We start from the raw sequence: 23,271 nt of genomic DNA, 5'->3' as shown, positions 1-23,271 counted from the left end.
AAAACTTCAGGCTGTTCCAAAGGGAGACATGGAGACTGTGCAGTTAACTGATTGGTCAGAGAGACTGTTGTGTCTTTTTAATGGAACTTCTGTAGAGGAAGTTAGATGAGGATACAGTCAGATGTTAATCTATCAAACGCAAATCACCTGAGTACAAGCTCGCTGTTCATTTGTAAAAAAAAAAGTTTCCTTTTAAACATCCAGTGTCTGCATTTTAAAGCATTAATCTCAGTCGGGTCATCCCTCGAGAAAGGAATACTTCAAAATGCAAATGTTTTTTGGGGGATTTATGTTTTCACTTTGTAAAAAAATAGTCAAGCCTCCTTTTTAACAGTGCAGCAAACAGCCAGCAAATCAATTAACAGCTAATACAGTCTGATTGAAACTGTAATTGTAGCTGTACAGAGAGATGTGTCAATGAAGAATGGGGAATCAAAAAGAGAAAAGATTGTCATGTTTAACATGGATGTGTGTTAATCATCATGTGTTGATTCAAACAGCCTCTGAAAAAAGGGAGAGTGGCTAAAATAGGATTTATTCCAGAGCTTTGCACTTCTGTGCTGTGCATCATGTACCGGCCTGCCCGGTGTGTGGCTGGTTCAGCCCGTGTTGTGCGGGGAGCTCCTGACAGGTCTGAGGTCTTTCAGGCATTCAGGCCTCGTTGGCGCAGTAGGCAGCGCGTCAGTCTCATAATCTGAAGGTCGTGAGTTTGAGCCTCACACGGGGCACAGCTTTAGTTAATAATGAGGAGTTAGGAGAACCTCAGTTCTTTCAACGCTCTCTGGTTTCTCTGACTTCTATGACATAGACAAGTATAAAGAATCTCATAACAGGTGTTATCTCACTCTTCCAGTTTAAAGGCACAACAGCTTGTGTTTTGATAAGCTGTTACCTCGCAGACTGCGGCTGCATTACTCTCGTCCAGACAGGGACCTCTAACATTTACGCCAGGTTTTCTCCGAAACCGCAAAACTCCGACATTTCAAACTTCAGGATGTGTTAGAAAACAAAATCACCTATTATATCTTGACAGATGTGACACAGGAAATGATAATCACAATGTTTAAATCGAAAAATTGTCCGCTCTGACAAATTTTCCGGCAATAATTTAGTGGAAATATGACTATGATATGATTTTTCTCTGTTCTGGGGAGTATTGCTTGCTGAAAGTGGTGACGTCATTTAGTGCGTTTACATTCATCCGATTCTGAGTGTTACATTTGTCCCGTGTTACTTTTGTAACACTGTCATGTTTGAGTTGAAATAAGTTCAGTGACTCTTTAAAATGATCGCGGTACCGATGATAATCCCGTTAGCCGGTCTATGGCGTTTTCTATTGCATGTTAGCATTAAGCTAATGTTGGGTTAAAGTTGGGTAAAATGCTATTTTAAATATTTAATTTGTGGTTTTATTCTGTGGGAGATAAAGTTACTCTTTCATTTTATTATTCTCTCTTTCGGTCGAAAAAAGCCGAGTCCAGTCGAGGAGAGCCGAATCTTCAGAGAATCCGTGCAGACAGGGGGGTTATTTTGATGGACACACCATGAGGCCAATCACATGAGAGGACAAACTGATGTTTTCACAATAATATTCAGCTGGTAAACTGACATAGATATGAAGTTTTGCAGGTGACCAAGAAGAGACGTTTTCTTTGCTCTACAACGTAACTTTGTGAAAATAACATGTCTGTGGTTGTTTTCTGATCCCTCCTTCGTTTCTTCATGTCTTCTGTTTGTGTCTCTCTCTCGGAGTGATGTTGTTACTGAAGCCGACTCTGACCCCTCACTGAGCGGGTCGGTGCGGAGAAACACTCCGTTACCTCCGACAGCTGAGCGGTATCGCTTCTCGGCCTTTTGGCTAAGATCAAGTGTAGTATCTGTTCTTATCAGTTTAATATCTGATACGTCTCCTACCCGGGGACCATATATTAAATAGATTTTTGGAACAGGGCGATGGAATAGGGGCTTGCTCCGTCCACTCCACGCATCGACCTGGTATTGCAGTATCTCCAGGAACGGTGCACTCCCTCTGTGTGTTCAATACAAGTCCTGTTCAGCTCAACATCACCTTAAACACATGATGTTGTCTTCATGTGTGTAACGCTGAGTGTACAGAGTGTTCATGTTCAGTTTATGGTTTTAGAATCAGTCATGCATTCATGTAGAAACATCAGTTTAATGTTGCTGATTTCATCAGGTTATATTCTGCTGACCAGACTGAATCAATAAAGTTTTCTTTCAACACGTCATCGTTTAAATGTTGGTTGTATTTTGCATTTGTCAGCTGAATCCACAGAGTGACTGAAATGATGAAGTAAATCCAGGAAAGGAAAAACATTTGGCTCTGAATCTCAATGTAGATTTGAACAAAGAGCTCCAGCTGAAGAAAACAATGCTGTCTGTTTCCAGATGATGAAGAACTCAGTTCTCAGTTGATGCTCAGTTATCTCCATCTAGTGGACAGATGGTAGAAGTTGATTCCTGAAAAGAGGAAGTGACTTTTCCTCAGATCAAACTGTTGAAGGAGAACGAGCAGCTTCTTCCTCACTGACTCACTCAACTTCTGTCTCCTGGGTTTGGATTTGAGCCTCTTTCTCAGGAGCACACACAGAAAAAATAAGGTTTTCTATTCCAACAATATACGTGATGTCCTTGTGTATGAATGAATGTTTCACTAATGCAGATCTTTCAGAACAACATCAACAACAATAACTCCACAACGACACTTTGTGACGTCACTGGAGATCAAAGGCATTTCCTGTCTTTCATTGATCTCCAACATGACACAGATGCATAAGTCACACTATCTCACGTTCGCTTCAAATGGTTGAGCGCATGCGCAGAGAGATGCACAGAAATGTCTGACTGGACTGATCATTGTAACTTTGTGTTATTGTTGTATCTGATAAGTTAAGGAACATAAACTTTCTATAAAAGTGGATGTGCTGGTTAAAAAGTACTGAGACTTCCACCTGCAGTTTATCTAATGACCACCAGGGGGGTTCCCCTGTTGGAAAATGAAGTCAGAGTGTAAACAGTTAAAGCTCCTTGATGGTCACGCATGTCTCAGAGACATGCGGGAGCTTCGTTAGTATAGTGGACAGTATCTCCGCCTGTTCGCCGCGGTTCGATTCCCTGACGGGGAGAACATGTGCATTTTTCTCTAATGTCTCATTAACCAGAGTGACAGAAGTGAACTCTCCCTGTAGCTGACCAGGCGTCCCGCACCAAGCTGCAACTTTGAACAAGGGTCAGTGTTTAAGTCCCACCTGCCCCAACAAAATGCTGAAGAAATATGCCTGTCTTAAAATGTTCAAATGAAAAGTCTCCATCTGATGTTCTTTTCATTTAGACTCCATGCAGGCTGTTCATGATTACTTTGTTTGTGTGTGGCTGTTTTGAATGTCAGATCTTTGTTGTTCATAAAGAAAGGCTTTAACAAAGATCAGAATGAAAAGGAACATTTCCTCCAGCTTGTCACGCCCCACCTGTCATGTCTCTGTTCCCCACCAGTGGGGTGGAGCCCACACTTTAAGAACTATAAGCATCCAACAGCATCACTGAGTCAGGAGCAGCACAGTGACAACTGTACACATTACTGGAGAAACTGATAAATGACATTCTCCATCTATTTGAGTCAGTGAGGAAACATGTGAAGAGAAGAAGCTGCTCGTTCTCCTTCAACAGTTTGATCTGAGGAAAAGTCACTTCCTCTTTTCAGGAATCAACTTCTACCATCTGTCCACTAGATGGAGATAACTGAGCATCAACTTAAAAATCCTCCGGTCTTCCATGTGTGAACTATAATACCAGTGAATTAAACAAAGACCGTCCCTGGGTGGGCTCGAGCCACCATCCTTTCAGTTCACAGCCGAATGCGCTCACCGATTGCGCCACAGAGACATGATGATCAGTTCCTGTTACAGCCTGCTGTTCCAGCTATAATGATCCTAAATGTTGCTCCCTTTGTGTCTGACATAGATCCTGAACCTTCATATTGCTGGATGGATGGATGCAGACAAGAAAGTTCCATTACTGTGAATAATGTAGAGAAAAGACTAACCTTCCTCTGGTGTTGCCAAACACATTGATAATTGTGTCACAGAGACAGGTGAGGGACACTCACTGACTGTTCTGTCTTTACATGAGGGAGGCAGGAAGTCAGACTTTCTGTGGACTGTGTACTTTGAATGCACTGATCTGAGTTCAGCTCTCAGTGGAACCTCTGCCATCTGATTTAGTGTGAGAAGGATTGAGAATAACCTTCACCTATATAACATGTGAATAACATGCACCCACCACCCAAAACAGAGAGGAGGCTTCATCAGATGGTTTTTCTTTTCCCGTTCTGCAGTAGCTCAGAGCCTCTGTGGTTAGGTAAAGATTCAAAGAGGATGTAGATCAGTCGTAGATGTTAATCAAAGTAACAGGACACGCTCGCGGTACGTCCATTGTTGTGAAATAAATTCCCATACCGGGAGTTAAACCCGGGCCGCCTGGGTGAAAACCAGGAATCCTGACCGCTAGACCATATGGGACTTGTGTGGTGCATGATAACATTTTTATGTTATGGGGTCAATCACCTGCATTTTTCAATTAAAAAGGCTTTCGCTGACCAGGAATCGAACCGAGGCCATGGCAGTGAGAGTGCCGAATCCTAGCCACTAAACCATCAGGGAGGGTGTGGGCACCAATGCAACCATTTTTATGGACTTAACTTCCATCAAAGGCGAGCATTTCAAATTAGAGCGGGTTTTTAACCTGACGCAGCTGTAGCTGGACAGAATAGTTTAGTTTTTACTTTTGATTGCACATCCGGTGCCAGTAGATGCACCGGTCAAGATTTTTGATGACTGAAAAGTTGTCCCCCTCAGAAAACATCTGACTGCAGTGTAAAACATTTTAAATTATCCTGCTGTAAAAGGCTTGTTGCTCTAGGGGTATGATTCTCGCTTCGGGAGTGAGAGGTCCTGGGTTCAACTCCCAGACGAGCCCTTGGTATTATGTCGCCATTATCAGTTCCTGATTGTCATCACTCTTCCCAAAGTTTGTCTCCTATGAAAAGCGGTCAATCACCAAATTTCCATCTGCGCAACAACCACTTTGTTTTGTCCAGAAACTGCAAGCAAAAGCTGTAATACAGGAAGTGATGAGCATGAACTCCACTGAGAGTGAAGCACGTCTGGGGTTTGAATGCAGGATGTTCTGTTTATAAGACAGACACTTTAAGCAGCTCAGCATCAGTACTGCCAGTTTCTCTGCAGTTTCATCTGGAGAGTTGGACCTGGTAGACCTCCAAGCCTATCTGGGTCAGAAAAGAGACAACAAAACAAGCCTGAGATGCTGCAAATGTGATGCCTATGTTTGTAAGACCCACTCTGACCTGAGTGTCAAATGCCACTCATGTGCATGAATTCACATACAAACAAACACACACACACACACCGGCGCCACCCGACAGCACGGCGTTTCCAACATTTTGATGTTGGTTCATAAAGTACTTTGCAGTTTAAACATAACAGCTGAAAAAGAGCATATTTTACTTCTAAATCCCTTCTGATAGCCAGCAGGAGCTTCACTTGGACTTTGCTCACGCTTCTTTTTTAACAATACTTGACATTAACAAGGAGGCACTGCTGGGATTTGAACCCAGGATCTCCTGTTTACAAGACAGGCGCTTTGACCAGCTAAGCCACAGCACCACTCTCTTAGCTGTAGGATGTGATGATGGAATTGTAATGTGTATGCTACAGTTGGGTTGGATGATAAAGGGGTGGAGTTTCTTTTTGTATTGTTTTAATGTCAGCTCTGCCTGGATACAACAGTGGTCAGGGCTGTATGATGTATGTTTATACTGAAACACTGACAGCTCTCCTCCATCTCCCTCTTTTACTTACTCTGGGTTCCAGCCCTCGTTGGTGAAGCAGGCAGCACGTCAGTCTCATAATCTGAAGGGTTACCGCCAGTAAAGGGACTAATGTTCATTGTATGCTGAAGATACCTCATCCTAAGTATCCCACAAAGTCATGACTCCTGCCAAATCATGAAATTTTCTCCTCCAAACCTTTGGACACAGCTTTGAGCTTTCTCACAGGTGTCATTATTTCAGTGAAGATGTATGTATGGATGTATTCCCCCTGAATCCTGCGATTCACCGCTTCCACCAAATGGAGCCTAATAAGACACAAAACTAATTGTGATGTGAGTCTGAAGAGCTGCTGCCTTTGATACATCACCTGATGATGTCACCTGATGATGTCACAATCCTGCCAGAATGAAACTCTTCCTTTGAAGCTGCTTTGAAGAATTTCCAAAATCACATGTGATTCAGATGTAAACACAAAGGCTGCCCCACTGTCACCATTCAGAACAGCTGAGAAGATTATTGATCATTCATTGATTATTAATGATCAGCTCAGAAACAAACAGTATATCTGAAGCACAGGAAAGAGTTCTGCTCTCCAACACTCTGATGCCTCAATTACCACTCCACAGCAGCCTGTAACATGTCTCTCCTGACAATGTGCTTCATTAACAGCAATGGAGATGCCGGGGATTGAACCCAGGGCCTCATACATGCAAAGCATGCGCTCTCCCACTGAGCTACATCCCCTGGATGGTGTGCTAGCTTTAGCAGTTTTAGCAGCTTTAGCTGTACTGTACAGCTTTAGCTGTGCTGTACCTATGATACTTACATTGAGGTAACTCATCTGTACATGTGAGCCATGAAGGCCAGCACGTACTTTGGCCTGTGTGCTGTGAAGCATCGGACACAAAGACACACAAAGACAACACATGACGCCCTGAGAGACGATACCTGAGCAGGAGAACTAGTCACTGCATGTACAGCTGCTTCTTATCTGGAGTTTTTTTCTGTCATCTATAATAAAGTACAAAAGAGACACAGCTCAGACACAGATTCTGTGATGTCACAAAGGTTCTAATGACATCAGAGAGATCAAAGACTCCTCCCATTTTTTTCTCATGACCTCCACCATAGAGTGCTGCCTGCTGCAATAATGCTGCCTTTAATAGAAGTTTAGGAACATTTGATGAAAGAATCCATTTTGATGAATGGAATGGAATGGATGGAAATTTGGTGACCGACAGCTTCTCACAGAAGACAAACTTTGGTAAGAGTCATAACAGCGTGTGACATGTTCCAGCCGACACTGGTCATTGATTGGCTAATGAACACTCCCCACATACTGATCAACACACCCACCAGCAGACACATCAATCAGCAGCCATGATCACTGTGATCATGCCAACGGACCAGTTTCTCTGCAGTCTGTCTCTGAAAACACATCTGTGTCCGTCACTTATTGATACAAATACATACTAAGGCAATAGCCTACCCACTCGTGATGTTACCAACCTGTGATATTGATGATACCCTACAGTATGCAGAGCTACATGATCCTTGCAACAAACATTGTTTGCTGTTCATCATGTCATTTCCTCTGATGACACCTGAACCAAATTCTTGCTGAGACAAAACAGGTCACTAAATAAGTGACTGTTATACTCCAGTCTGTATTATATGACAGACTACAAACTGCTGTCACCTCAGGACACCATCAGCAGACCCTCAGCTGCATCCTTGTGGTTCCATGGTGTGACGCTTAGCAAGGAAGAAATATTGTATATGTAGCAGAGGATGGTTTCGATCCATCGACCTCTGGGTTATGGGCCCAGCACGCTTCCGCTGCGCCACTCTGCTCAGGGTGTTCTGGTTGCAGTCTCCTCTGGAAATTAGTGTAATTTTTAACCGCCACATCCACTTTCCACATCAAAGTGGATGTGATCATCTGGGAAAGATTTTGTGTTTGTCGAAGCACACTTCAGTAATTATAGAAAAGGCTGCTTTAACAACATCAACAGGTTTCAAAGCTATTTCGAGAGAGTTCAAAATAATTCAATTTTTCAATCACCTGTATTTTTCAGTAAAAACACTTTCCCTGACCAGGAATCGAACCCAGGCCGCGGCGGTGAGAGCCCCGAATCCTAGCCACGTTCATCAAAACAAAAGGCCACTCAAAGCAGAACCGCTGCTTAGTCTAAAAAAACAAAACTGTGTATTCTGCTCTATAAGACATTACTGGGACAAGATTCCATCGCCTTTGAAATGATTCAGTTGCCTTTGAAGTGACTGTGATGTCATTGGCTCCCCATAATTCCATGTAAATACCAGCTGGCAGACAGAGTCACATCACAGTACATGCACAGGAGGACTACAGCGAAACACACTGACAAACACAAACATCATGCCAAAGAGGATGAAGATCGCACATGGAGGCCAAAATAACGGCAACACAGCAGAAGAAGGCCTGCTGAGGGAAAATGAAATGATAAAAAAACAAGTGAGCTAGTTGTTGTGGCTGTGTTGAGCAGATGGAAATTTGGTGATTGCCCTTTTCGTAGAACATTGTTTATTATTTGATGACTGCCTGAGCAGAGGATGGTTTCCATCATCCACCTCTGGGTTTTGGGCCCAGCACTCTTCCACTGCTCCACTCTCCTTACAGGTGATGTTACCAACCTGTGATCTTGATGATGATGATTTGTTTACTTTGTGCGTCAAATCTTTAAGAAAAAAAAAAAATCCATCAATGACGGAGAATTCTCGGTTAATGCAAGCCCTGGTGGATTTGGCCATGTGGAATTTGTTTGGGCATGTCAGAAGTTTTTCACAGATTTGAGTTTAAATGGAGGAGAGTTTAGCTTAAGCAAGTTTTGCAATTTAAAAATGAAGAAGTCTAAATATATCAACTCCCTTCCTTCTCCTGCACTGTTGTTATGTTCTAATATGTCTCTGACTCCACCTTAAAGATTACTGTCTGATAAATGTGCCATGCAACATGACAACGGGCTCGTCCGGGATTTGAACCCGGGACCTCTCGCACCCGAAGCGAGAATCATACCCCTAGACCAACAAGCCTGAAGCAGGAGGTACAGCAGGAGGTTTATGGAATTTAAAATGTTCTGAGGGGGAGAACTTTTCAGTCATCAAAAAAAATCTCACACAGAACATTGCTCCTACACTACAACATTTGGCACCCACACACTCCCTGGTGGTCTAGTGGCTAGGATTCGGCGCTCTCACCGCAGCGGCCCGGGTTCGATTCCCGGTCAGGGAAAATGTTTTTACTGAAAAATACAGGTGATTGACCCCAGAGCATAAATATGTCATCATGCACCTGGGGGGTATTTCAGGTAGGAGTTTCAACGAACTTTGAGTCTATCCCTGAACTCTGAGTTGACTTACTCTGAGATGAGAAACTCTAAGTATCTGGTTCCAGAACAGCTGATCTTAGTTGGTTCAATCAACTCTGAGTATGTTCACCTTGAGTTGCGCACATGCACAACCTCGATAAAAGCCATCATCAATGGAGTCCCGTCAAGCTGCTAAAGCTACCACACCATGCAGGGGATGTAGCTCAGTGGGCGAGCGTACCGCACAGCTGGGGCAAACTGGTAACAGAGTGAGATGGAGGAGAGCTGTCAGAGTTTCAGTATAAACATACATCATACAGCTCTGACCACTGTTGTATCCAGGCAGAGCTGACTGACCCAATGACCACGTGGCCTAATGGACAAGGCGTCTGACTTCGGATCAGAAGACTGAGGGTTCGAGTCCCTTCGTGGTTGGGCAGTTGTGTGTAGGTGAACGGACTAAACTGTGTCCATTTTACAGAAATAAGTGAGGTTTTTCAGATCTCCTCCACAGAAGGTGGATCTGATCTCAGGTCATGGCCAACACTGACCTCTGCTGCTTGATGCTGCCTTCATCCTGATGAATGTTGAAGCAATGAAATATGACAAGAACAGACACTAAACTGACAACAGGACATTAAAATGGGCCACACTCAGACCCCACATGGCCCAAAGGACAAGGTGTTTGACTTTGGATCAGAAGACCGAGGTAAAGATTTATGTTCACAGAGATCACAGAGAGTCTCTTGAACGGCTCTTTAATATGAATGATGGGAACCAAGTCACAGCCCCCCTCGCCATTTTTCTATTCGTGCCTCTGTGCCAGCAAATAAAATTTTGTGAGGGATGACAAAAGAAAGACACAAAAGGTGAACTGTGATGGCAGTAATCAAGGTGTGAACACAGTCTGGCAACTCTTCAGGGAAATACACAGAACAGTCTGTCTTTTCTGGACATGTTTGGTGTTTCTAACACAACACAGCTGCTTGTTAACTTTCTCCATAAATGCTTCTCTTTGGGGTTGTCCTGCTCAGAAATTCAGTTAAAAAAAAAAAAAAGATGATTTGCTATTATAAATAGATTTCTTGAGATCAGCTCCAACAACACAACCCTAATCCCTAATCACTGCAGTTAACAGTCCTCTCATCATATGCTAACGGTCCTCATGAATTTAAGAGGATCGTTGTCTGATCATTCTGTTCTTCAAACCGTTACCAAGCCCACAGAAACTTCCTGCTGAAGGAGGACAACACATTTATTCAACAAACTGGAAAAAAGTTCGGAGTCACAATTAATTATCCAACGTGTTTGCTGACTTGATTCACTTGGATTCAGTCAATGCTGCTTGTTGGGGCAGCATTAACTGACAAAGACAATAAAGAAGTGAAGAATCAATGTCTTCTAACTCAGATCACATCAGTCAGAGACACTGCTGATTCATTTCTGCATGAGTGTTTCTCTTTGGGGTTGTTCTGTTTGCAATTTGGACAAAATGTTTTATTTATTTATATTTATTTTTTGAAATCAGCCAAAGTCATGAATTTGTCATAAACATTTCCCGAACATGATTCATGATGATTCATGATTCACGCTGCTGTGTCCTGGTATGAAGCACAGTGGTTCTGTCAATGTGTCCTTTCTTTCTTCTTACCTTATGTTACCTTAACTGTTAAATTCAGTAATATCTACTTTTTATTTTTTTACTTTTATATTTATTTCCACAAATATCTACAGTCATGCTAATTCTCAACTGTACATATATTCTTACTGGCTTCTTTTGTAAATATATTTTTGTATATATATTTTTTCCTTCATCTTTTATCTTTCTTATTTTATAATTATATTTTGTACCACAGAGTTGTCTTTAAAGTTTGTTATACGTTGTGTATGATGGCAATAAAAACATTCTAATTCTAATTCTAATTCTTTGAGGTTGCTCTGGTGGAAATTTTACCCGTTTTTAATGATTTCTTGAGATCAGCTAAATCGATCAACATTTCTGCAACTGAAGAACAGACTTGTGTTTTCAGAGCAGTAAGTGCTATTAGTTGGGGCAGAGTTTGTGATTTCAAATGTTTTTCATTCCGTCCAAGGATTAACCAGGACAGAGAGTTTATTTAACAATTTGGTGGAAAAAAGTTTTGGTTGGAATAAAAACAACAACAAAGATGGCCATTTTGAAAAGATTTGTTCAGATCAGCTGCAGCAACATTAATCACCAGAGTTAGCTGTCCTCTCATCATATGCTAACGGTCCTCATGAATTTAAGAGGATCGTTGTCTGTTCCTGATGGACTAAATGTGTTCTTCATTACAAACCATTACCAAGACCATTGAAACCGCCCAAACTAAGTAGACAGGGAGCTGTGGGAGTGGTTTCATTCAGGTATAAGATAAATTCAGGTAAAAGCCTGAAAGGGAGTCCATTGGAACTGACACAACAAGGAAGTGGCTGCAAAGACTCTTTGGAGGAGATCATGTGAGGTAAAAATTTGAGCTCAATCTGACTTCTATTCTCTTTGCTCTCCTTTCCCCTTTCAGGGTTAATTCACAAAAACTACATTAATTCTTGGAGCCATGTTTTCTTCAGATCTAACTCGGATCACTCCAATCAGAGGCATTGATGAAGTCTTTGTGCATAAGTGCTTCTCTTTGGGGTTGTCTTGGATGGAATTAAAGTTTTGATAGATTTCTCAGCTAAAATCAGCTAAATTCGCGAATTTGTCATGAACATTTCCCGAACTGACGCACAGACTTGTATTCTGAGAGCAGTAAGTGCTATTAGTTGGGGTAATGTTGGTGATATCAAAAGCCAATCACAAGCAGATGAGGTTCTATCAATTTTTGGGTGGTGAGGGTTAAGAAAGTAATTTGAACGTCACAAATGTTACCTTAACCTGAGCACTGACTTGGCTGTTGAATTCAGTAAGTGCTACTTGTTGGGGCAGTGCTGACTGACAAAGACATCTTAGAAATGCATCACTGATCATTTCAATTAGAAAGACTGATGACGTCCTTTTGTACAAGTGCTTCTCTTTGGGGTTGTCCTGGATGGAGTTAACCAGTTTTGATAAATTTCTTAAAAGCAGCTGAATTTGTCATCAACCTTTCCTGAACCAAAGCACAGACGTGTGTTCAGAAAGTAGTACATGCTCTTTGTTGGTGCTGTGTCAATGACTAACACAAATCTCTAGTTTTGGTTGGAATTGGAATTGGAAAACAAAAGAAAACAAAAAAAAAGCAAAGATTCCCATTTTGAACAGATTTGGTCAGATCAGCTGCAGCAACACTCCAATCACCACAGTTAGCTGCCGTCTCACCATATGCTAAAGGACCTCATGAATTTAAGAGGATCGTTGTCTGTTCCTGATATGAACCATTGAAACCGTCTCAACAAAGTAGACAGGTGGGGGTGGTTTCATTCAGACACAACAGGGAAGTGGCTGCAAGACTCTTTGGGGGAGATCATATGTGAGCTATTTAACCCGGATCACTCCAATCAGAGACACTGATGAAGTCTTTGTGCATAAGTGCTTCTCTTTGGGGTTGTCCTGGTTGGAATTTGGACAAAAATGATGAGCAATGCCATTCCTTCTCCGTCAATCACCCCAACCGCAACTGCTATCAATGATATGGGGGATGAGGGTGAAGAAAGTAATTTGAAAGTCACAAATGTTACCTTAACTTGAGCACTGACTTGACTGTTGAATTCAGTAAGTGCTACTTGTTGGGGCAGTGCTGACTGACAAAACCAACGACATCTTAGAATACAATACTGACCATTTCAATTAGAAACACTGATGCCTTTTGTATCAGTGCTTCTCTTTGGGGTTGTCCTGGATGGAATAAAAAAAAATACAGTTTTCTTCAGATCAGCTGAATGAGTCATCAATATTTCCCGAACTGAAGCACCAACTTGTATTCTGAGAGCAGTAAGTGCTATTAGTTGGGGTAATGTTGGTGATTTCAAAAGTCAATCACAAGGACAGCAGGTTCTATCAATTTTGGGGTGGTGGGAGTTAAGAAAGTAATCTAAAAGTCACAAATGTTACCTTAACTTGAGCACTAACTTGACTGTTGAATTCAGTAAGTGCTACTTGTTGGGGCAGTGCTGACTGACAAAGACAACGGGAGGTTTGGGAGCAATTTCTTCTTAGAATCTAACTCTGATCATTTCAATCAGAGACAATGATGATTCAACAACATCTTCTCTTTGGGGTTGTCCTGGTTGGAATATTGAGGAAAAATTATTTAGCAGGATTAGTTGTGTAATGTATTAATTTGTCATCAGCATTTCCCCAACTGAAGCACAGACTTGTGTTCTGAGAGCAGTAAGTGCTATTAGTTGGGGTAATGTTGGTGATTTCAGAAGTTTTCCTTCCTTTACCCATTTCCCATTAGACTCTTAGAATCTAACTCAGACCACCTCAATCAGAAACGCTGATGAATTCTTTGTGCAAAAGTGCTTCTCTTTGAGGTTGTCCTGGTTAGAGTTTCAACAAAATGATCAAGATTCCCATTTTTAACAGATTTCTTCAGATCAGTTGAAACAACACTACCCTAATCACTAATCACCAGAGTTAGCTCAGAATGAAAGCTTAATGTGACTTAGCCAATTCAATGAGACATTGATGACTATTTTCTGCATGAATGTTTCTATTCTCTTTGCTCTCTTTTTCCCCTTTCATTGTTAAATGGCAAAAACAGCATTAATTCTTGGAGCCATGTTTTCTTCAGATCTAACTCAGATCACTCCAATCAGAGACACTGATGAAGTCTTTGTGCATAAGTGCTTCTCTTTGGGGTTGTCCTGGTTGGAATTTGGACAAAAAAGAATGGAATGTCATTCCTTCTTTTCTTCAATCACCAGGACAGCAGGTATTATCAGTGATGTGGGGTTGAGGAAGTAATTGAAAGTCACAAATGTTACCTGTAGTTGAGCACTACAACTTAGAATGCATCACTGATCATTTCAATTAGAAAGACTGATGACGTCCTTTTGTACAAGTACTTCTGTTTGGGGGTTCTATGAGCAGAGTGGCGCAGCGGAAGCGTGCTGGGCCCATAACCCAGAGGTCGATGGATCGAAACCATCTTCTGCTAATGGCTTTTTAGCAACAGCTAGCTGTTCACTATCCAAAGTTTGTTGGATTTGAAGATGACATCATTACAATCGTAAAAATGCCATACTGAAGCTGCACAAGCTGAAGAGGGAAAGTCTTCAGTACAGTATTAACCTTGCTTGTTTTAACTCCCAGCAGTTTTCCTTAGCAGTGGAAGTAAAGCAAATTTCAAATGTTGTTTTAGTGCCGAGTACCCAGTCTGCCTCCTTCGAACTATTCACTGCTTTTTTTCCAAAGCTTAGCTTGCATGCCAGCCCAGGGGAATTAGCTCAAATAGTAGTGCGCTCGCTTAGCATGTGAGAGGTTGTGGGGCTCATCTGCATAGCAGTGAAAATTAGTTCCAGTTTTGTTGTTGCTTCTGTCGGCAGAACTCTGGCATGACTACGTTTGTGTTTTGAGCTTGCAACAAGATACCAATCTTCCGAAAGCTCAATCAGCTGCTCCAGGTGAGGCTTGAACTCACAACCTCGGCATCACTCCGCAAGTAACTGTCGCACGCCAGTGGCCAACTGTCCAGTGGCGCACGCTAACCGATTGCGCCACTGGAGCCTGTGACTTATCCCTCCTGACACGTTCTGTGAAACAAACAGTAACACCCGAAATGGCTCAGTTGGGAGAATGTTGGACTGAAAATCTAAAGGTCCCTGTAAAAAGCATGGGTCGACAAACCAAGTTGATAACGTCGTGATACTTGTTATCTCTGGTTGGAGCTTTCGACTGTCGAGCCAGCTCACCCAAACAAAGCCCGGCTCTGTTGAGATACTCGTAAGATCCTCCTCTGCTCTCATCGTAAAAATTGTCTAAGTTTTAAACAAGATAAGTTGTGGAGATGCCGGGGATTGAACCCGGGGCCTCATACATGCAAAGCATGCGCTCTCCCACTGAGCTACATCCCCTGGATGGTGTGGGAGCTTTAGCAGTTTTTTCCCAGACTATAGGAAGAAGAGGGGACAGCGATCCAGAAGTCTAATAATGTGAAAATGAAAAGTTTGGTGCTTTTAGTATTTCCATAAACCTTTTGTGACTTCCCCTGCACAGTGTTGCAGTCTCATGTCTCAGTCTCAGTCTTCATCTAGCAGAGAGACAAACACTTCAGGTCCATTCAGAGAACATGGTGGGCTGGGTGACATCACGTATATGTTTGTGTTCAGTTAGTAATTTGGTAGGATGACTACACTGAGGCCATCCTGAGGCTAGGTCCATATGTCAGGATGGCCGAGTGGTCTAAGGCGCCAGACTCAAGGTTAGCTCCTTCCTGCACTAAAGGGCATTCTGGTCTCTGAATGGAGACGTGGGTTCAAATCCTACTCCTGACAAAGTCTTTTGTAAAATATGTGAACCAAACTCTTCCAAAGATGATGGTGCAAAATCATCTCTAGTGTGAATACGGTGGAAGACTGAAGATCTTCCCTCTTCAGCTAGTGCAGCTTCAGCATGGCATTGCTACTACTGTAATGATGTCATCTTCAAATACTACTGACTTTGGATAGTGAACCTCCTACCTGGTACACCCCGCAGGTGCATGATAACTTATTTATGTCACAGGGTCAATCACCATCGTCCTGAAAGTGCTGTGTGTAAATAATGAGGTTCATCAAAACAAATAACACATAATGTCATATGTGTGTCATTTTTGCAGTGAAGCTGTGGTAGTGTGGCCGAGTGAGACAATCTTGAAGTATTTAATTAAATGTAAAACTGTTATAAACGGAGTGCTGCATGAGTGGCCACCATCACTTCAAGTAACCCAAATGGGAAAGATCCTTATCGACAGCATTGTTGCGCTTTGCCACATCTGAGCTAAAGATACAAATAAAATGATCTAAACCGGCTTTTATTCTGAAATGATTTTTGGCGATTTTTTGTTGGAGGATGTTTTGACTTTCTAGCAGCCCGGCTGGCTCAGTCGGTAGAGCATGAGACTCTTAATCTCAGGGTCGTGGGTTCAAGCCCCACGTTGGGCGATGAGCAGTTTTTTTTAGACCGAAAGTTACATTTCCAATATTCTGCCTCGTCTTTCAACCACAACCACATGAAATATTGTGAGGTTGAATGCTGCACGCTGACTGGTTGTGTGTCCAAATGGCTTCAAAGACATCTTTCTGCCATTCACTCCTCCATACTTTGGACACAGCTTTGAGCTTTCTCACAGGTGTCATTATTTCAGTGAAGATGTATGTATGGATGTATTTCCCCTGAATCCTGCGATTCACAGCTTCCACCAAATGGAGCCAAATATGGGATTCAAACCCACCCTTTGAAGAGACCGCAGAATGAATGCAGCACCTTGGACTGCTTGGCTTCTGAAAACAAGCAAGGTTAATCCTGAAGTATGTTTTCAAGACTGAAGATGTTCCCTCTTCAGCTAGTGCAGCTTCAGTATGGCATTGTTACTATTGTAACTATGTCATCTTGAAATACAACAAACTTTGGATAGTGAACAGCTAGCTGTTGCTAAAAAGCTGTTAGCAGAGTATGGTTTCGATCCATCGACCATCTAGCGGTCAGGATTCCTGGTTTTCACCCAGGTGGCCCGGGTTCGACTCCCGGTATGGGAAATTCCTTTACAACAATGGACCTACCACTAGCAGGCCCCATGTTGGGCAATAGATATTTTCTTGGAAGCCCAAAAATGAGTTGGAGAAATCTTCAGTTCACAGTTGAAACATTTATTAAGGTCACCGGTAAAGTAAGGCAGCGCTGGGATTGAAGTGACAGAGCTCCCCCAGGATCTCTGCCAGAAAGAGCCCTGATATCTGGAAAAGTTTCACATTTATCTTCTTGAGCTGGGTCTGTCCCGAACAGAGGCTGGACTTTCACACAACCAAATATAACTGGCAGTCAGATGTACAAAGATGTCATTTACAAACAGTTTGTACTAACAGTTAGTTGAGGAATCAGTTGAATGAGGACAGATGTGACTTGAAGCACAACAAAGATCTTTCCCAGAAGGCCCTCAGACAAAGAAGCTGGGTAACAGCACAAACTGTCAGGAGTGGTATTTGAACCCTCAATTCCAGAGGAGACTGTCACCTGAACACAGCACCTTCTACAGCTGCTATCAAAAGGTTTGTTGGGGAAATCCATCCACGGTTTTAATGTAGGACTATTCATCTACCTGTGTCTACCTGAGCTTCATTAACAGTGTGCACTCGATGGTAATTGAGGGATCAGAGTGTTGGAGAGCAGAACTCTTTCCTGTGCTTCAGATACACTGTTTGGTTCTGAGCTGATCATTAATAATCAATGAATGACCAATAAGCCTCTCAGCTGTTCTGAATGGTGACAGTGAGGCAGCCTTTGTGTTTACATCTGAATCACATGTGATTTTGGAAATTCTTCAAAGCAGCTTCAAAGGAAGACTTTCATTCTGTGAGTACTGTGACATCATCCACAAAAAAAGAAAGAATTTTTGCTCTGTAAGAAGATACCACCTTTCTTCAAACAGCTCAACCAGCTGAGGCTTGAACTCACAACCTCAGCATCACTCTGCAGGTTACTGTCATAGAAGAACCGCACACTGGCTGATTGTGCCACGCTTCTGCTAACACACATCACAGGAGCACATCCAGCAGCAGAAGGTTCAGGTTTGAACCAGCTCGAGGGATCTACTTTTCTGTAGCTTACTTCCTATCCAGCAGGACTGACAGCTTCATGTGGGATTCTCACAGAGATGATTCAAACCTGATCACAGTGATCAGTATGGATATACAGTATGTTTGCTGTCAGTGGAGGAAACTCTCAGACAGGACTAATAGTCATGTTTGGGATGTTCCTGGATTTGAGTTGAATGAGTGTAAATTCTCTCTGATTTTAACACACGTTAACGTCATGGACCAACATGGATCGTTGGTCAGATTATGAGACTGAAACGCTGCCTACAAGGCCTGGAACCCAGAGAAAGTAAAAGAGTGAGATGGAGGAGAGCTGTCAGAGTTTCAGTATAAACATACATCATACAGCCCTGACCACTGTTGTATCCAGGCAGAGCTGACTGACTGACAATGGGACATTAACATGGGCCAGTGACCACGTGGCCTAATGGACAAGGCGTCTGACTTCGGATCAGAAGACTGAGGGTTCGAGTCCCTTCGTGGTTGGGAAGTTGTGTGTTACAAATGAACGGACTAAACTGTGTCTGTTTTACAGAAACAAGTGAGGTTTTTCAGATCTCCTCCACAGAAGGTGGATCTGATCAGGTCATGGCCAACACTGACCTCTGCTGTTTGATGCTGCCTTCATCCTGATGAATGTTGAAGCAATGAAATATGACAAGAACAGACACTAAACTGACAACAGGACATTAAAATGGGCCACACTCAGACCCCACATGGCCCAAAGGACAAGGTGTTTGACTTTGGATCAGAAGACCGAGTTAAAGATTTATGTTCACAGAGATCACAGAGAGTCTCTTGAACGGCTCTTTAATATGAATGATGGGAACCAAGTCACAGCCCCCCTCGCCATTTTTCTATTTGTGCCTCTGTGCCATCAAATAAAATTTTGTGAAGGATAACAAAAGAAAGACACAAAAGGTGAACTGTGATGGCAGTAATCAAGGTGTGAACACAGTCAGGCAGCTCTTCAGGGAAATACACAGAACAGTTTGTCTTTTCTGGAAAAGCAGTGAAAAGCAGTCAATCACCAATATCCCTTCTCCTCAGCACAGCATGAGCCACAAAACTACCATTGCTCTTGCTTCAGTTGCCAAGATACTGCAACTAACAACCAGACAGCAAACCTCACACAGCTCCGTGGTGGAACACATGGAAATCTCAGTACCTTTTAACCACCACAGCCGCTTTGACAGAAAGTGGATGTGGTGGTTAAAAATTACACAAAACTCCAGAGGACATTGCAACCTGAACATAGTGAGCAGAGTGGTGCAGCGGAAGCGTGCTGGGCCCATAACCCAGAGGTCGATGGATCGAAACCATCCTCTGTTATTTATACACACTGGATACCCATCATGAGACATGAGATTTTCAGCAGCACTGATTAACAGGAAAACATTGAGAACTCTGTCTGTCATATCTATAATATTGATCATTGTAACCTACAGCTGATGAAAACCCAGAAGTACTTTTTTTCTACAACATCTGACTTTAGCAACAAGGAACTGCTGGGAGACATGAAGACTGTGCAGTTAAGTGACTGGTCAGAGAGAGTGCTGTGTCCTTTTAATGAAACTTATATGAATTTAACCCAACAACCTTAAACTTTATCAATGAGACACTGAACCCAGGATCTCCTGTTTACTAGACAGGCGCTTTGACCAACTAAGCCACAGCACCACTCTGATGTACAGGGATGTATTTTGGATCTGAAAATACCCCCAACATATGTGGCTGACCATCATGACTCTTACCAAAGTTTCTTTAGCATATAATAAACTGTCACATTAATGTCCTAGATGTGCTGTGTGTAAATAATGAGGTTCATCAAAACAAAGTCAGAACCAGAGCTCAGGCTGTTGGTACACAAACAAAGAAAGGCATACTTGTGGATTCACAAGATTATATCAGGATCTGACCTTTTCCTGTTCCATCAGTAACCATCAAAGGGGATGCTGATTCTGTGATGTCACAAAGGTTCTAATGACATCACAGAGATCAAAGACTCCTCCCACTTTTTCTCATGACCTCCACCACAGAGTACACACTGTTAATGAAGCTCAAAACACAAACGTAGTCATGCCAGATACCTTTGAGTTCTGCCGACAGAAGCAACAACAAAACTGGAACTACTTTTCACTGCGATGCCGATGATCCCCTCCAGTATGTGCCTAACAGCCGTGACTATAATGTGAACCACTAAAGGGAAGAAGCTACATCACCTGAACAGGGACTTGAACCCTGGACCCTCAGATTAAAAGTCTGATGCTCTACCGACTGAGCTACTCAGGCTTCTGATGAACGCATACTTCAAATGAAATTCGATTAATCATTCCAACTTGGCTTGTTGGACAATCAGCCATTTCCCAGCCAGGGGCTGATACTGCAGGTCATCAAGACTGTTCAAGGAACTGAGGTTCTAGTCCCAACCACTAACTTGTGATTATTAACAAGTCAGTGCTCAGGTTAAGGCAACATTTGTGACGTTCAGATGTTCTTCATCCCCACGTCCCGACCATTGATAAAACTTGCTGATTTGAAATCACCAACACTACCCCAACTAATAGCACTTACTGCTCTCACAGATCTCACAAAGAGAGAGAAGCACTTATGCACAAGAATCCATCAGTGTCTCTGATTGGAGTGATCCGAGTTAGATCTGAAGAAAACATGGCTCCAAGAATTAATGTTGTTTTTGTAAATTAACACTGAAAGGGGAAAAAGAGCAAAGAGAATAGAAGTCACATTCAGCAATTTTTTACCGTACATATGATCTGAGGAAGTGACTTTTCCTCAGATCAAACTGTTGAAGGAGAACGAGCAGCTTCTTCCTCACTGACTCACTCAACTTCTGTCTCCTGGGTTTGCATTTGAGCCTCTTTCTCAGGAGCACACACAGAAAAAATAAGATTTTCTATTCCAACATTATACGTGATGTCCTCGTGTATGAATGAATGTTTCACTGATGCAGATTTTTCAAAACAATATCAACAACTAATAACTCCACAACGAGACTGTGTGACGTCACTGGAGATCAAAGGCATTTCCTGTCTTTCATTGATCTCCCATGTGACACAGATACATACGTCACTCTCACGTTCGCTTCAAATGGATGAGCGCATGCGCACAAAGACGCACAGAAATGTCCCTGGACTGATCACTGTAACTTTGTGTTATTGTTGTAAATGAAGTCAGTGTGTATTGAAGTCTATGGGGTTTCATATGGCGGTTTCACAAAAGTCACACACCACGTAATGTTTCTCTTTCTCGCTCTTTGTTATTATCATGGACAGTATCTCCACTTCTCACGTGGAAGACTGGGGTTCGATTCCCCGACGGGGAGAGCAAGTGCATTTTTAGCTCATTTTAGCTCAATAGCTCATTAACCAGAGTGATAGAAATGAACTCTCTCTGGATCTGACCAGTTGTATTCGTTGCGCTCGCTGCCAGCAGTTTTGTTTTGAAAACCAACTGGATTCTCTTGCATTTTGAAAGCCCGACTTCCTGCCTGTCTCATCGGCGAGAAAATAAAAGATACAGCCAAATAAAGAAAAAATGAAAAACAAATCCCTCCTGTGATCATTGTGCTATATTTTATTTTATTTATTGATTGATTTTTTATTTTTTTGAGGGAGTTCCTGTTTCCTGCTTTCACAGGATACATAGAAAATATCATCAGCAAAAGTCACAAATATTTTTAGAATTTTATTGCAAAGAACATCACAATACGTAGAAAATATGTTGTAAGACCGACGGCATAGGTCTCACATTGAGTGATGATTTAGAAAATAATACACAAATTCAATTCCTTTTACACCAAACTATAAAAAAAGAAAACTTTTTTCTGGTATATAGGTCACTGACCCAAACACAAATGAGTGAGGACAAAAAAACAACAAAGCAAAGCAAAAAAAAAAAAACAAAGACCAAGTTACAGTTTACTTTTGGTCAACCCGCAAAGATCCTGCAGTCAGAAACTTTGGTCTTTTTCTTTACAGTCGTCACAACCAAACGGTTTCTCTTCTGTATGGATCTCCATGTGTAATTTAAGGCTTTCCTTTCATTTAAATGTTTTCCCAAAAACATCACAGCTGAAGTGTTTCTCTTCTGTATGGACCTTCATATGTGGTTTAATGTTTTTCTTTAGTTTAAATCTTTTCCCACAAACATCACAGCTGAAGGGTTTTTCCTCTGTATGGACCTTCATGTGTATTTTAAGTATTCCCTTTTCTTTAAATGTTTTCCCACAAACATCACAGCTGAAGGGTTTCTCTTCTCTATGGACCTTCATGTGTGGTTTAATGTTTTTCTTTAGTTTAAATGTTTTCCCGCAAACATCACAGTTGAAGGGTCTCTCTTCTGTGTGGACTGCCATGTGTGATTTCAGGGTTCGCCTTAGTTTAAATGTTTTCCCACAAACATCACAGCTGAAGGGTCTCTCTTCTGTGTGGACTACCATGTGTTTTTTAAGGTTTTCCATTAGTTTAAATGTTCTCCCACAAACATCACAGCTGAAGGGTCTCTCTTCTGTGTGGACTACCATGTGTTTTTTAAGGTTTTCCATTAGTTTAAATGTTTTCCCACAAACATCACAGCTGAAGGATTTCTCCTCTGTATGGACTGTCATGTGTTTTTTAAGGCCTACCTTTAGTTCAAAAATTCTCCCACAAACATCACAGCTGAAGGGTTTCTCTCCTGTATGGAACTTCATGTGCATGTGGAAGATTCCCTTTCGGTTAAATCTTTTCCCACAAACATCACAGCTGAAAGGTTTCTCTCCTGTGTGGACTATCGTGTGTAATTTAAGATCATATTGTCGCTTAAATCTTTTGCCACAAAATGAGCAGCCAAACTGTCTCTCTTCTGCGTGAACTTGCATGTGAAAATTAAGATCGCCCTTCCACAAAAAACTTTTCCCGCAAACATCACAACGGTGATGTTTCTCCCCTGTGTGGGTCTTCATATGAGTCTGAAGAAAAAATGTTTTTTTAAATGTTTTCCCACACTCAGGGCAGCTGAATGGGTTTTCATTGCTGGCACATTTTCTAACATTTACGTCACCTTCATCTATTTTCACATCTAACTGGGCCACTCTGGTTTCATGATAATCATCTTCACTGATTTCAGTATCAGAGGAGTCTGAGACCTCTTCCTCTGGATCTGGATCTGGTTGAAGAGGACTCTGTGGATCACAGCTCCTGGCCGGTTCATTCATCTCTTCATCCTCACTCTTCACCTGAAACGGCCTCACAGGGTTCCTGGTCTCCTCCAGTCCTGGTACCTGGTCCTCCTCCTGTTCCTGTTTAAGGACTGGACTCT

The 23,271-nt window shown here is 42.1% G+C and overlaps 14 non-coding genes across 14 annotated transcripts; 6 read left to right on the top strand and 8 right to left on the bottom strand.

The window, feature by feature from the left end:
* The first annotated feature begins 1,838 nt into the window (after positions 1–1,838).
* LOC115058027 (U2 spliceosomal RNA) lies at positions 1,839–2,029 on the top strand. Its single transcript, XR_003842012.1, has one exon. It is a non-coding gene; the product is annotated as a U2 spliceosomal RNA (small nuclear RNA).
* Positions 2,030–3,829: 1,800 nt separating this feature from the next.
* On the bottom strand, positions 3,830–3,903 carry trnah-gug (transfer RNA histidin (anticodon GUG)). Its single transcript has one exon. It is a non-coding gene; the product is annotated as a tRNA-His (tRNA).
* Positions 3,904–4,466: 563 nt separating this feature from the next.
* trnae-uuc (transfer RNA glutamic acid (anticodon UUC)) lies at positions 4,467–4,538 on the bottom strand. Its single transcript has one exon. It is a non-coding gene; the product is annotated as a tRNA-Glu (tRNA).
* A 385-nt stretch (positions 4,539–4,923) lies between these two features.
* trnap-cgg (transfer RNA proline (anticodon CGG)) lies at positions 4,924–4,995 on the top strand. Its single transcript has one exon. It is a non-coding gene; the product is annotated as a tRNA-Pro (tRNA).
* Positions 4,996–5,628: 633 nt separating this feature from the next.
* trnat-ugu (transfer RNA threonine (anticodon UGU)) lies at positions 5,629–5,702 on the bottom strand. Its single transcript has one exon. It is a non-coding gene; the product is annotated as a tRNA-Thr (tRNA).
* Positions 5,703–6,541: 839 nt separating this feature from the next.
* trnaa-ugc (transfer RNA alanine (anticodon UGC)) lies at positions 6,542–6,613 on the bottom strand. The gene has a single exon. It is a non-coding gene; the product is annotated as a tRNA-Ala (tRNA).
* A 1,038-nt stretch (positions 6,614–7,651) lies between these two features.
* On the bottom strand, positions 7,652–7,723 carry trnam-cau (transfer RNA methionine (anticodon CAU)). Its single transcript has one exon. It is a non-coding gene; the product is annotated as a tRNA-Met (tRNA).
* A 1,146-nt stretch (positions 7,724–8,869) lies between these two features.
* Positions 8,870–8,941, bottom strand: trnap-cgg (transfer RNA proline (anticodon CGG)). Its single transcript has one exon. It is a non-coding gene; the product is annotated as a tRNA-Pro (tRNA).
* Positions 8,942–9,068: 127 nt separating this feature from the next.
* On the top strand, positions 9,069–9,140 carry trnae-cuc (transfer RNA glutamic acid (anticodon CUC)). Its single transcript has one exon. It is a non-coding gene; the product is annotated as a tRNA-Glu (tRNA).
* A 438-nt stretch (positions 9,141–9,578) lies between these two features.
* trnar-ucg (transfer RNA arginine (anticodon UCG)) lies at positions 9,579–9,651 on the top strand. The gene has a single exon. It is a non-coding gene; the product is annotated as a tRNA-Arg (tRNA).
* Positions 9,652–15,162: 5,511 nt separating this feature from the next.
* trnaa-ugc (transfer RNA alanine (anticodon UGC)) lies at positions 15,163–15,234 on the bottom strand. The gene has a single exon. It is a non-coding gene; the product is annotated as a tRNA-Ala (tRNA).
* Positions 15,235–16,229: 995 nt separating this feature from the next.
* Positions 16,230–16,302, top strand: trnak-cuu (transfer RNA lysine (anticodon CUU)). The gene has a single exon. It is a non-coding gene; the product is annotated as a tRNA-Lys (tRNA).
* Positions 16,303–18,365: 2,063 nt separating this feature from the next.
* trnar-ucg (transfer RNA arginine (anticodon UCG)) lies at positions 18,366–18,438 on the top strand. Its single transcript has one exon. It is a non-coding gene; the product is annotated as a tRNA-Arg (tRNA).
* Positions 18,439–20,171: 1,733 nt separating this feature from the next.
* Positions 20,172–20,244, bottom strand: trnak-uuu (transfer RNA lysine (anticodon UUU)). The gene has a single exon. It is a non-coding gene; the product is annotated as a tRNA-Lys (tRNA).
* Positions 20,245–23,271: the final 3,027 nt, after the last annotated feature.

Source organism: Echeneis naucrates, chromosome 2 (assembly GCF_900963305.1).
Source record: "Echeneis naucrates chromosome 2, fEcheNa1.1, whole genome shotgun sequence".
Lineage (NCBI taxonomy): Eukaryota > Metazoa > Chordata > Actinopteri > Carangiformes > Echeneidae > Echeneis > Echeneis naucrates.
Note: the sequence above shows the minus strand (reverse complement) of the source record. Positions and strands in the feature narration are given on the sequence as shown.